Genomic DNA, 14093 nt, shown 5'->3' with positions numbered 1-14093 from the left:
TCTTCTTTTACAAAAGCTACGTGTTCACAAATATTGATTCTTTGTGAAATATTTCTCACTTGTGATTACCAGAGAATGAAAACAAGAAAAAGCAACCCGATTAATGCAAGGGGAAGATCAAAAACAATTAGTAATATGATCAGAAATGAATTCCTGTTCCCTTTCTTAAGTCAGATTACAAGCAGGTGTAAGGAAAGTAGCGATAACCATGGTTAGCACTATTTTTCTTATTGCTCTGCCTGTTTTCGCGTGCAGCTTGATAATTGGAGAAATGTCACTTAGCAACATTTCTCCAGTTATTTCGGGGAGGAACGCCCACTCCGCGTCTCATTAGAGAGGCAAAGCTGGGCGTTGTTGTCACTGGCGCTAAATCAGCAAAACATGCGATAGCGTATCTTTGCTCATAAGGCGATGAAATTATTGCAGCTTTTCACCAGAAAACGGACGCAAAAGCGATGATAATTTCATAGCGCCGCCTTGCTGATATGCCCCACAGATGGCTGTTTTGATACAGTACTACTGTGTGAAGGAGTGCTACTGATAGATGGAACTGCAGGGTTAGTGTTGTCAAGATGATGGAAAAAAGAAACAGTGTTGGACAGGGTCTAACCATTTTCGTTGAGGTTGTGAGTGCAGTTGTGTGTAGAGCGGCTGATAGTAAAATGTAAAGTCTGAAAAATAAAATGGTAAAAACAAAATTTTATAAGAAACATCCATAATTACTTTTTATTATTTATTTAATAGGAATTTTGCAAAGCACAGACGTGTCATCTTGTAGCCAATTAACAGTGCTTTAAAGAACAGTGACGGCCAGTGCAGGTAAGAGCAGAGGGGTTGTGGGGCGAGGTGGGGCGGGCGTGGGGGAGTCGACAGACGATGAGGGAAAATAACATTTTAAAAAAAATACTTATCTTGCACTCAGCGATGCCGTGAGCACAATGTAAATGGTTTTCTTTTTTTCATTTTATTTTTCCTCATTGTCATTTTTCGACAAACCCCCCAACTCCGCCCCACCTTGCCCCACCCCACCTCACGCTCTTACCTGCTGTCATTGCTAAAGAATGCTATGGAGGCGAAACATGTCACAGAAAAAGTCAGGGGTAGGCAGAGTTTGATCAATAAGATGAGTCACCAGTATCTGGTAATATTTTGTATTGCTGCTCTTGTTTTTCCTATTGCTGAGTGGAAAAGAAAGTGAAAGATTCTGACTTCAGACGTTTTCTGAACTGAAATAGGCAGACTCTGCTCTTAGATTGGAGTTCAGGTATTCCATAATCTGGGGCCAGGAACGCTTCAAATTGGACTTGCAGATGGCGTGTGGCCTTAAGGAATTTTGGGACCCCAAGCAAGGCATATTCTGGGCTTTCAATTTGGAATAAGTTTGAAGATATTACTCATTATGACAAACAATATTGTAATATATATTAAAACAAGGGCACACAAACATCCAAAGGCTCAAGCTTCCCAGCATCTGTCTGCAAAATAATACCAAGAGAAATTTTGAACGAGCATTCATTAATCCATTGCTTCTTGAACATTGTGTTTTTTGGCTTGCCACAATATTATTTTACATGGAATACAGAGGCATATTTACCAGAATGGTGGCGCAGGGCATCTAAGCAAGTTACCTTGTTGTGCTGCCCTGCGTCACAGGGAAAGGGCAGGGATGCACTCTATTTAAACGATACAGGGGCATATTCTCAAGGACTTATCGCCGAGTTAGCGGCACTTTATCGCAGCCAAAGTGGCGATAAATATTTCACCCTATTCACAAGCTGGTGCTAACAGCCAATATCACCAGTTTTCCTGCGATAGCAGCCGCAAAAAACATCACCACAGATGACCCCGGCAACTAACGCTAATGAGATGCAGAGTAGGCGTTCCCGTGCAAAAAACCAGCAAAAACACCACTTCACAACATTCTCAACGACCAGCCAGATCGGTGATAAGATCACAAAACATGCGATAAGGCGCGTTAGCAGCAGGGATTTAACACCTGCTCTTACCTGGTGTAAAGTCGGACGACAACATGCACCATGAAAGGGAGCCCAGCCCAGAGCCACACCTGAAGAACAATAGATGCCATAGAGCTACTTATCATGCTGCTCGGACACCCAAGAGGGCCAAACACCCACCGCCACCACCCCCAGGCAAGCCACCACCTCTCCATCCCCCAGTGCACAAAGATATGTTACATCAACATTACAAAATCATGAACAAAACAATTTGCCTGATGTTGCACAATTACAACACTTAACATTCATGTGTGGTCAGAAAAAGGAGAATCATTCATTCATCTTTGAATTTCCAAACAAATCATTTTATTCAAATTAAACTCAAAACAACTATTTAAGAGAGAGAAAGAAAGGGAGAGGGAAAGAGAGTGAAAGGAAGAGAGGGAGCGAGAGAAAGAGAGAGAAAGTCAAAGAGAGAGAGAGAAAGAGAGAATGAGAGAGAGAAAGAGAGGGAGAGAGAGAGGGATAGAGAGAGAGTGAAAGGAAGAAAGGGAGAGAGAGAGAGAAAGAGATAGAGAGAACGAGAGGAAGAGAGAGAGAGAAAGAGAGAGAATGAGAGGGAGAGAGAGAGGTAGAGAGAGAGAGAGAGAGAGAGAGAGAGAGAGAGAGAGAGAGAGGGCGGGAGATAGAGAAAAAAGAGAGAAAGGGAAAAAAAGAGACAGGGAAAGGGAGAGAGAAATAGAGGGAGAGAGAGACAGTGAAAGGAAGAGAGGGAGAGGGAGAGAGAGTGCCGACACTGCCGACCCAGGCCTCACTGCTCACCTGCTGCCACCAGTGTGTATCTAACCATGTGCCAGTATACACTACAGTCAAGAGGTCCCTTATCTGAAACAGAGTCCAGATTTATGAATGCCAGAGTTCATACAATTGCACATGCCATTATCGCTTGCCCGCCCCTGTGCACACAGGCTGCTGCACCCCAGCCCCTCCCACCGCACCCAAGCCTCACTGCTCACCTTCCGCCACTGGCGTGTCTCCAAGAGGGCCCACTACGTGCAGGTGCAAGCTCTAAGCCCGGGGCCCAAGACCTTGGCAGCCTCCACATCATGCAGCCCCGCACCATGGGCAACCAGATCACACACTTGATTCTGGGTCTTGATTTTGCAATGGCAGAGATCATATCAGTGCACATGGCATCATCGCAGGCTGAACACCCGCTCAGCTCTTTAGGTGCCACTAACTCTGTGAACCGGGAGGCAACGCCACGTGGCAGTAGGCCAGTGCTGCCTGCTGGCTCATGCCTACACTGTGGTCCCAGCAGGGCTCATACAAATCCTTACCAGTCCAGACCGCCAACACAGGGCATCATCGCAGGCTGCCCACACACTCAGCATTTAAGGTGCCCCTACCTCAGTGCACTGAAAGTCACTGTCCTGTGGTGGTAGGTCCGTGCCGGCCGCAGTGAATCCGGTGCCACCAAATATGTGCAATGCAAGTCATGTACCCTTTATGATTGAGTCTTGTGGTTCGGACGCCATCATGCCACCTCCGGCCATGGGGATGTGATGTGGTAGGGCCCTAGACCCTCATGCATAAATATCAACCACTCGGATACACCCAGATAGAGAGTGGAAATGGCTTCCAGTACTTGCGCCCTTCCCTTTTTTATTGGCAGGGTCACATGTCCTATGACACGTGTGCTGGGTGGGTGTGGTGTGGGTGTAAACCAGCCATGAGGGAGTGGCTGTGGCATGCTGACAACTAGATCTATAATCAGCAGATCACTACCGGGAAGACCTGGGACATGTAGCGGTGTCATCCCCCTCTCTAAGTGTAAGCGAGCGGGCTGGCCTGGTTAAGCCAGTCCAGCGAAGGGGTGTGAACAATGACCCTGGGGCTCTGGGCATGGTTCCATCTTGGGCTGGACAAGGAAGTAACTAATGCATGTGTCTCTGTTGTAGTGTCGGCGCCACCTGGACCGCAATCGGTAATGTTGCACTCTATGACTCAAGTCCCACAACACTAGCAACCTGGAAGTAAGGGGGAATCACTGACACTACATTCATCCATACTTCCACACTTGAATGATCATAGACATGACACATCTGTGTGAATATGAATGTTTAATGCACATTCAGTGGCGTGTTGTAGCTGCAGCTGTACATGGCCATTCAAACCCCACTGTACATTGTTGCCCCGTGGAGGTCCCGCCAGAGTCCTTCAGGGATTGATAAGTTAATCGGAAAGGGAAGAAATCAGTCCGCAGTCTGATTGGTGTGTCATTGGTAACCAAACAGAATATGGCAGTCCATGTCGAGGTCCAAGGTGAGTGTCGCAGAGTGTATCGGTGGACAGTGTAAGGTGATGATGCAGAGAGCAGAACCAAACAGAAACAGGCCATATGGCTGAGATGAATACTACAGCTTTCTTCTTACCAGTAAGCCAGAATTATCCGCATCTTCGTCCTCTGCTGTTTCATGTGCCTCACATGTGGGTGGTGGTGTTCTGTCTCCATCACTGTGTGGCAGTGACACCTCAGGGGCCGGAGGTGGAATGTCTGCCACACTGTGTGGCACAACTGTATACTACAGGGAGAACCCAATTAACCACACGGCATCTGGGTCATAATACACAAAATACTAAAAAATGATACCTAGGGAAAAATAATGAAAGCCTATAGGAGATAAAGATACAATTAATTATCTCTATCTGTTTGAATTTATTCTCTTCTAGAACATATCTACATTTCTTTAAGTCTTCAAAAAATGGTGACCAAGTGAGAGGGTTGAGATTTCTTTTCTATTTATTACCCCCTCATTTTCTTTTTAATTTAAAAAAAAAATGTTTTTTTAAGAAAATGGGGGGGTAATAAATAGAAAAGAAACCTCAACCCTCTCCCTTGGTCGCCATTTGTTGAAGACTTAAAGAAATGTAGATATGTTCTAGAAGGAATAAATTCAAACAGATAGAGATAATTAATTGTATCTTTATCTCCTATAGGCTTTCATTATTTTTCCCTAGGCATCATTTTTTAGTATTTTGTACACTGTGTGGCACAGACACTTCAGGGGGCGGAGATGTGGATGGAGTGGTAGCAGCAGCATTCATCCGCGTCAGGCCTTGTGGTAGCAATGCCAGGAGGAGGGCCTGCAGGGCATGGAAGAACCCAACTATCTCTCGCTGGTGTGCAGCCATGGCAGCCGCTCTTTCCGCCTGTATTTGCTCCATGTTCTCCATGATCTTCCGCATGTGACCCAACTCCCGGGTGACATCACTGGAGCCACTCTGACTAGACAGTTGTCCTTTTTCAGAGTCAGGACTCTAACAATGTCAGCCATGGTTGTTGGAGAGCATGGAGCGGACTGTCGGTGTCCGTTAGGGACTGTGAGTGGTCCCTGATGGGACTTAGACACCCACGTATGGCATCTAGTTTGGCTGCCATGTGGTCGAACCCCACCCGCACCTGTTCAGCCATCTGCTTCTGGCACCCCAACACACAGCACTGGAAGGCCATGTGTTGTTCGTGGGGGTCCTGGAAGGCAGCCGTGGTGGTGGGTGCTGCCTGCTGTGTGGTTTGTGTAGGGGTTGGGGTATCCTCGATGCAGCTGGGCTGCCCTGCTCCTGGAGGTGGGTTGACGTAGCTGTCAGTGTCGAAGGTGTGGTGGTCCTCTTCATCATCAGAGAAGAGAGGTCCGGTGTGCTCTGCAGGAGGTGTTGGTTTTTCCCTCTGCAATGTGAAGGGGAGATGCATTTTAACATTGTGTTCACATGTATGTTGACGCATTGTATATGTTTCCATACAGACTGCATGACTTGGTGCATTCTGACTGTTTGGGAGGAGCTGCCTATTTGATGCGGGACAGTGGACATTTCGACAACAACATGGATGTGTGTTTGTACTTACACATTATCAACTCACATTTCCCTGCTATGCCAAATGTGATTGGCCAGTTTCTACACACAAGCCGCACCAATTGTGAACTGTGTTCTGTTGCGGATGTTTTGCGGTTTGTACCACATTATTTTCAATGTTGATGTGCCCTGCATGTTATGTGTGTGTGCTGCATTTTGGGAGAATCGCCCCTGCAGCTCTGATTTTGCTGCCCTTTATCCATTTCATCGATGAGCCTTTGACTTCTGTGCTTATACAGTGCTGAGATGTTGCAGACTTGGGTACATTGGACTCTTGGTGGGAGTTGGGAGTCTGGTGCATGGTTTATGTGCAGATGTGTTGTTGATGTCAGGGGTTGTTTGTGCATGTGGATGTGTCCGAGTGTGACCTGCTCCTTTACGGATGTAATCCACACTCAGCCACCTCTGTGTCGTGGTGTGCAACATTTCATGATACATTGACGGCAGCAATGCCATTCATCATGCAGTGTCCCTTGCATTGTCAGGGTTTCTCACAGACACGCCGCTTTGCTGGGTTTAACACATGTGCATGGGTTGGTTGTAAGATTGGTGGTGTGTGGGAAGGGCCCCCACTGGGCACCTAGTCAACCGGAGTCTTCTTGCTGTTTCTAGGTGTGCTGCAGTGTGCCAGGGTGATTAGAGACATGCTCCGGAGTCATTGTGGGTGTGCACTGTGCTATACTTAATTGTGCATGTGTGTCATTGTGGCCATCTCTCTGGCCCCCCAGTCCCTGGTTGTTTCTCACCTTGTTGCTGTTGTGTCAGGTCATGTTGAGCAGTGTCCAGTCCTCCAACTCCTGCCACCGTCTCCACGCTGATCACTGTGGACACCATTTCTCCATCTCACCCAGCTCCTCCTGTGGTGCTGGACTTCCACCTCCAGTTTGCATTGCTGCCTTCTGGTTATTGCCACGTTTCTGCTTGGTTTTGTGCTTCACATCATTCCAGCGCCTCTCGACCTCTTACATTGTCCTCTTCAGCACTCCGACTGCTTTCACCTTGCCCACGATGGACTGCCATATTCCATTTTTTTATGCCAATGACACAGTGGAGGTGACTAACAGTAGTTGATGGTGTTCTATCGCCTCCATTATCAGGCTCCTGTTTTCCTGCAGACTAAACCACGTCTTCCTCTTCTTCTTCTTCTTGTCCTTGCCTTTCCCTGACCTCGAGGTCCCAGGCTGGTCCTCAGGGGGGCTTGTGGGGTTCTGGTTGTCCTCTGTACTTGCTCCAGCTACCTCCATTGTGCTTCGCAGTTGTTTTGCTTTTGTTTGTGTTTTTTTTTCTATTTTTATAGTGATTTTTCCCACCTGACGTGTGAATTGCAGGTCTGGCACTGCTTATTGCAGACTTTTTTATTGTGGCTGGGCCCATCGCAACTTTTTTCGCATTGGGGGTTTACATTTTTAGCGCCATCCAGGTGACTTTGTCGCGGACATTTGACGCGTTATCAGGAACATTTCGCATGTTATTGCTGTGTTGTGAATAGGACTTTAACACAGTTATTTTCCCGCGACAGACGGCGATATGAAACATTGAGTTCACCGATTTTGGCGATGATTATCGCACGTTCTTGAGAATATCCCCCACAGTGCATTCTTGTCCTTTCCCCCATGCTAGTGCTTTTTCTGCAGACTAGCGCCAATGCAGGCATCCTTGCAGGCGATCTACCATTACTTCGCAGGGACTTCTTTGAACTACCGTTACTATGCATTTTTTACATCGTAGTAACCTTTACTTAGCATGGTTTTAGTACGCATGCTATTATTATGCATAAGCTTTTATTTTGAATGATTCTACTTAGAAATATAATAAAATCTCACCAAGCAGTGTAACTTGAAAAGCGACTACAAAACCCAACAGGATATCATGTTAAGCAGAATATTATTGTGGTATCAAAGTACGTCTTCTATTTTTAGGAAATAGAATTAAGGAACTTAGGGCCAGATTTAGGAGCCAAAATACCGGTCGGTAACGGCCGAATTCGGCCGTTACCGACCGGTATTTGGGTTTGCAGATGTAGGGGCATATATTTTACAGATTCGGTAAATTTACCGAATTGGTAAATTTACCGATTCTGTAAAATACCGAATCGGTATTTTTACCGATTCGGTATTTCCAAATGTAGGTGGCACTCCTGAGAGTGCCACAGGCCTTACAGATTCGGTATTTTACCACCCAATCCAATTGGGTGGTAAAATACCGAATCCAGGTGTGCATGCACATGTGTGCATGCACACCTATGCCATGTGACAGACAGACATGCCCTTAAGGCATGTCTGTGTGCCACATGGCAAACATACCTGTATTTAGGGTGCTAGAGGGTGTCAAAGTGACACCCCCTGCACCCTTGCAAAAATCGGTATTTACCGAATCCGTAAATACCGATTCGGTATTGCCCATTGATTCCCATGGGCTTCAAGGCCCATAGGAAACAATGGGCATTACCGAATCGGTATTTACCGATTCGGTAAATACCGATTCTTACCGATTCTGTAAATTTAAAAAGAAATTTACCTACATCTCAGTACTTCTATTTTACCAATTCATAAAATACCGAATCGGTAAAATTCGGTATTTATGAATCGGTAAAATAGAATTACCTACATCTGGCCCTTAATAACGTAGGAAAGGAGTTCATGCGTTTTACGTGGTTGGCACATTATCGTGGTTGGAAAATGTATGTTACAGTCATAGTCCATTTACAATTATTATGAAATACAAGGAAGTAGACGTGATAACGTAGGAACGTCATTAAAATGAACCAGACACATTGGAGACGAAGAATGGAGAAAGGAAAGAAACGTGCAAAGCGTACATTGCTCAGCTCACCGAATCTGGAGAAAAGTATTGAGGAACACTGTAAGGCACTGTAGAAAGCGACGTACTTTCGTGATCCCCCTACCACACTACAGGAAGTACAGGTAAGAAGTAATAGATAGAAAAAAATAAAAAGTAAAAAAAATAAAGCATCCCACGTGGCACATTGTTTATGAAATATATTGAGCAGAACATGAAAAACATTTATTAGCACATAATTAGAGCATTGCATGTTGAATATGTATTAAAAAAAATTATGAGCAGCCACATTTAAAACCCCTGATTTCCTGGCATCCTGCTCCAGTGGTTATGCTACTTTTTAATAAGTATTAATATTTAAATAACTTAAATTGCGATGTATTGGTATGCAAAGTAAGTTCTTGCGAAGTGATTGCATTTAAAAGGGCATTACAAGCAGAGCAAAGTAAAATAATCCAAAGTAGAAAATTGCATAGTAACGTCATCTGCGAAGTAAAACTCGCGCACTAATGGTATGCGCACTAATGGTATGCGAAGTAACAACACAGATTCATCCTTGCACCATGCCTGCATTACAGGAAGGATTGTATTTGTGCAAGAAGGGACACCTTCCTGCACAAAATCAATCCATAGCGACATTTTCCTCTTTGTATGTGTGCTGCTGAATGAAGCACAATAGAAAGAGGAAAAACAAGGAGAAATAAACATATCTTCTTGTTATGCCTCACCTGGGGAGGAGTAAGATTTTGAAGCATTCCCAGGTTCACAAGTCCTTGCAAATCTGGAAATGGGTGGAAACAGTGGAAGTTGCACAGTAACATGGAAGGCCTCCCTTGCGCACCGTAAGGCAACACAGTGATTTTCGCTGCGTTACATTACTCTATGTGTGCAAAGTGGCTTTGGACGGCTTCATAAATATGGCTTAGGGCTTTGCGTCGCGCCTATACCACGTTTCGTAGTGCAAACATGAGACAAGACCTTCGTAAATATGCCCTCAGTGTCTAACCACCCTGTGGAAACGACACAGTAAGGGTGATTTGATGGCTGTTTAGCTTGTTATTTCACAGTACCTATAACATAGCATTTAAAACGTTAGCTATTCGTAGTCAGAAAAAAATTCCCCTTCATACCTGGTATTTTTGTTGCAGCAGAGAGAAGGAAAGCACTGCTCCAAGGATTTTCACCATTCCAGGAGACAAAATATGATCATTTTCTTTTCCTGCCATGTCTTCCTCCTCTATGTATACAGGCAATGATATCCTACTTTTATGAGTAATAGAAAAAAAGAGAAAGGGGTTTAAGAGAAAGACATAGCAAGAATGGAAGTAGTCAGATGGAAGGTAGAGATGAGGTAAAGACACAGATGACATGGGGATAGCTTTAAGTGAAAGCTAAACAAGGAGAGGTAGCCAGAAACAAAAACAGAGTAATAGAAAGAAGAAGAATTGGGCAGTGAATGAGAAGAGCAATACATGAAATTGTAGAGTGTGAGTTGGAAAGCGCCCGATATAAGGTCGATGTAAAGGTAGATAGAGGGAGATGGGTGCGATGAGGAAGAGAAAGCGAGAGAGAGAGAGGCAAACCAGAAAGAGAGGTCAGATAAGGAGAGTATGAAGGCAAAGGCAGAGAGGGTAGAAAGCGAGGTGTAAAGCTAAGATAGATAAAGTAGAGAAAGAGGTGGATAAAGACTTGAGGTTGTGACAGAGATAGAGGAAGAAATGTAGTGCCGGAGAGGTGAGGTAGAGAGATGTATAAAGAGAGAGATGATGTATAGGGGATGAGTTGAAATGGAGGTAGTGCAGAGAGTAATGAGATACAGAGGTATAGAGAGGTTAGGTGAAGGAAGAGATAAGGTTGAGAGAGAGATGAATTACCTGAAATATAAAGAGGTGAGAGGTAAACAACAGTTAGGTGCAGAGAAAGGGTAAAGAAAGAGTTGGGTACAAATTTATGGAGCATGGATGTTATTGTTTATCTGATCTCTATGAATTAACCCTGGAAAAATTGATGATGAAAATAATTTACTGATATGACAATTGTGTGTTGAGTTATCATGCTTTGAGAACATGCAATGAAGTTGATCTAGATACTGCATTGTAAAAGCATGCAGAATGTTAGGTGTAGATTTGGGATGATAGCTAACCACAGATGAACTAATGAGAAGTTTAATAAAGCTATTGGTAAATGTTTACTTTAACAATAACAGACAAACAATAACATGAATTTCCTTACATATGTATAGGTAAAGTTATTTTAGGTATTAAGAAAATGGACACTAACATTAGAATGTGTAAGGTTACAATGAGAGAATTTTTTGCCTTACAAATTCAAAATGCAGAGAATTCTGCTAAAACTCTTTTTAACATTGTAAAAGACTTTGTCAAACCGCCCGCTATGACACCCCAGAACCTCTCTAGCCAGACTTTATGTAATGGTTTGTCTGACTACTTTCAAGACAAAATTGAGAAAATTACCTCCTCCTTCCCACCTGCTCTATCATCTGTATTATCCCCTCTTACTGTTGAGAACAAGGATTATACTTCACCATCACTGGTAGCTTTTAAGGATCTCACCACTGAGTCTGCACTTAAACTATTCATTCAGTGCAAATCTGGCTCCCCTTTAGATACGGTCCCGCCCAAGGTTATGGGTAGCCTAGCTCCCCTTCTGATCGAGCCCCTCATTTCTATCTGGAACTCCTCATTACATCTGGGCCAATTTCCAACGGCTTGGAAGGAGGCTATGCTGGTCCCCATCTTGAAGAAGATGGATGCGGACCCGGCACAATTTTGTAACTACCGCCCTATCTCCCTCCTTCCAAAACCAGCGAAGGTCCTGGAAAAGGCCGTACAATTACAACTTGCAGACTACTTGGAGACTAATTCTTTACTACACGATTCCCAGTCGGGTTTCCGAACTGGTTTCAATACTGAGACGGCGCTCCTGGAGGTCTCTGAGACCATTCGAGAGTGTGTGGATAGGGGCGAGGAGGCCATGTTGGTCCTCCTCGACCTATCCGCCGCTTTCGATACGGTGTCCCATAAGATATTATTGGATCGCTTGCAGCAGATTGGATTGGGTGGTCCCGCTTTGTCGTGGATCAGCTCCTTTCTTAAAGGACGAACGCAGAGGATACTCCTTAGACCATTCCAATCTGAGAGTAAGCCCCTTGTCTGTGGAGTTCCGCAGGGCTCTGCGTTGAGCCCATTGTTTTTCAATGTCTATTTGGCCCCTTTGGCTAAGGTGGTTGAGTCGTGGGGGGTCAGAGTGATCTCGTATGCTGATGATACACAGCTAATGTTTTCTTTTAGAGATCACTCTGACTCCAGCTTCGCCAGCTTTCGACACTGTCCTGGCGAAATATGCTCCTGGATGACTGCTAACCATCTGAGGCTCAACACCGATAAGACGGAGGTCTTGTTTTTTAATAAAAAAATCTCAATACCTCCTATGTTGTGGTGGCCGACTGTGCTCAATCCCCCTCCTATCCCTGTTCAAACTGTTCGCAATTTGGGCTTTCAGTTTGATGATGCCCTCTCGTGTAAAACCCAAATAAACAAGGTTACGGCAGCCTGTTTCTGGAAACTACGTATGATGAGAAAGATCTTTCCATTTCTGCCCGTGGATGCCCGCAGACCGGTCACTCGCGCCTTAATAACATCTCACCTTGATTATGGCAACAGTCTCTATGCCGGGGCCCCCCTGTATCAAATTGAACGACTACAGATCGTTCAGAACGCGGCGGCGAGGCTGATTGGCTATATCCCCCACCGTCAGTCGGTTGCATCCTACCGAAAAGAGCTACACTGGCTCCCTATCTCCAGTCGCATCCAGTTTAAGATGCTGACTATGGCCTTCCGGGCCCTTAATGGGTCAGGACCGAGTTACTTACGAAAGAGACTGGTTCTCTCCCAATCTGTTAGATCTCTACGGTCTAACAACCTACGTCGTATCATAGTGCCTCAGCTCCAGAATGGGCTGAAGAGGTTTTACAGTTATGACAGCCAAACTCTGGAATAACCTTCCTCTTGACCTGAGGTTCACTCCGTCTGAATCACTTTTTCGTAGTCGACTGAAGACCTGGTTATTCTCCTCTGCATAATCATTCCTTTCCTTTCTAGCATGCAGTCTACAGCGCCGGGCCACCCCCATTGGGGGTAGCCGTGCGCTTTATAAGCGTCAAAACAAATAAATAAATAAATAAATAAAGGTACGCACTGATATTGATGAGAAAAAACAAATGACCATAATATTTTATGCTTCGTAAAGGTTTACTTTAGCTATGCTTCAAAATAACGAACGATGTATTAAACTTGTAATGTGAGGAGAACTTTGCAAAACTAAAATGCAAAATAATAATGAGATGTTATAATTTTTTTTATCATGGGTGCTTAATACTTACATGATGTAATCGCTAGTCAGTAACCTGCCTAATTGAACCACTAATGTACTCTATTCAATTATGTGAACTTCAAATTTTAGCACAACTTGTGGTACAGAGACTGATGATTTGGACTTCCAGAAACCAATGCGAACTGCGACAATTGCTGTGTTTGCTGCCAGCTGGTATACTTGCGTAATTGGAACCTTTCAGGCTGGAGGATTTTTGACAACAGCTGGGGCATTTAATGCTGCAGTGAGGACAGGGGTTGACAAACCTGTAAATGAACTGGAACTGATTATTTTGTCGATGACTGACCTTACATCTATAGGGCTTGTATAAGGGTTATATGCTCTAAAAGACTCCTTTCTCGTACTATAATCTTTCTCTGCGGAGGAAGGATTTCCTTTAAACTTGATTCTTACAGCTTTATTAATACTTACTAAAACTCTATAAGTTGTGAATCAAATTGGCATGAAAATTACGTTAATACGCAATAAAAATGTGAAATAAGATAATAATTCTGCTGATTCTGTTTCATTTATTACTTGTGGTCATGTTATCTGTTTCCAAATCCATTTGATCTGAAAATTGAATGCCTGAACACCTTCATTTGGTAATGAATAAATGCTAACTATTATCTTATTTCAGCTCCTCATAAGATAATAGTTAATTCCCTAAATATTTTAGTCCCTTTCAGCACAGAACAAGATCCTTCAGAGGACCTAAGGAGAACAGGAATGGTAGCTGAGGTTATTCTGGTGGAATTTGAACCTTAAGTGGAAATTAATTTGAAGTCGAACACGTTTACACGACAACATAATAATAATAGGGACATAGTGATGCAGAGGTAAGCAAAGAAAGTGGTAGAGAGAGATAAGGTCATGGAAGAAGTGAGATGGAGAAGTGGCGTTGAAATAGATGAGGTAGATAGAGTTGAAGTAGAGGGCTGAGAAAGAGAGAGAGGAGGTGGGTACTTTAAGATTCTGAGACAGGAAGAGATGGAGAGGTAAAGAGAGAGGAGTGAGCCAGAACAGATGATATAA

General features: G+C 44.1%; 1 long non-coding RNA gene across 2 annotated transcripts in view; it reads right to left on the bottom strand.

Moving 5' to 3' along the window:
- The window catches only part of LOC144753813 (uncharacterized), a 208296-nt gene that overhangs the window by 179897 nt on the left and 14306 nt on the right, over nucleotides 1-14093 (bottom strand). The window contains exons 2-3 of one of the 2 annotated variants that reach the window (XR_013594543.1): nucleotides 9797-9929; nucleotides 5490-5682 (exon numbers count right to left, since the gene is read on the bottom strand). This is a non-coding gene — a long non-coding RNA (uncharacterized LOC144753813). Of the gene's footprint in view, nucleotides 1-5489; nucleotides 5683-9796; nucleotides 9930-14093 lie in introns of those variants that run through there. The other variant, XR_013594542.1, reaches the window with a different exon arrangement.

The sequence above is a fragment of the Lissotriton helveticus genome, chromosome 5_1, assembly GCF_964261635.1.
Source record: "Lissotriton helveticus chromosome 5_1, aLisHel1.1, whole genome shotgun sequence".
NCBI classification, from domain to species: Eukaryota; Metazoa; Chordata; class Amphibia; order Caudata; family Salamandridae; genus Lissotriton; species Lissotriton helveticus.
The sequence above is the reverse complement of the archived record's forward strand: the minus strand, read 5'-3'. Positions and strand labels throughout refer to the sequence as shown.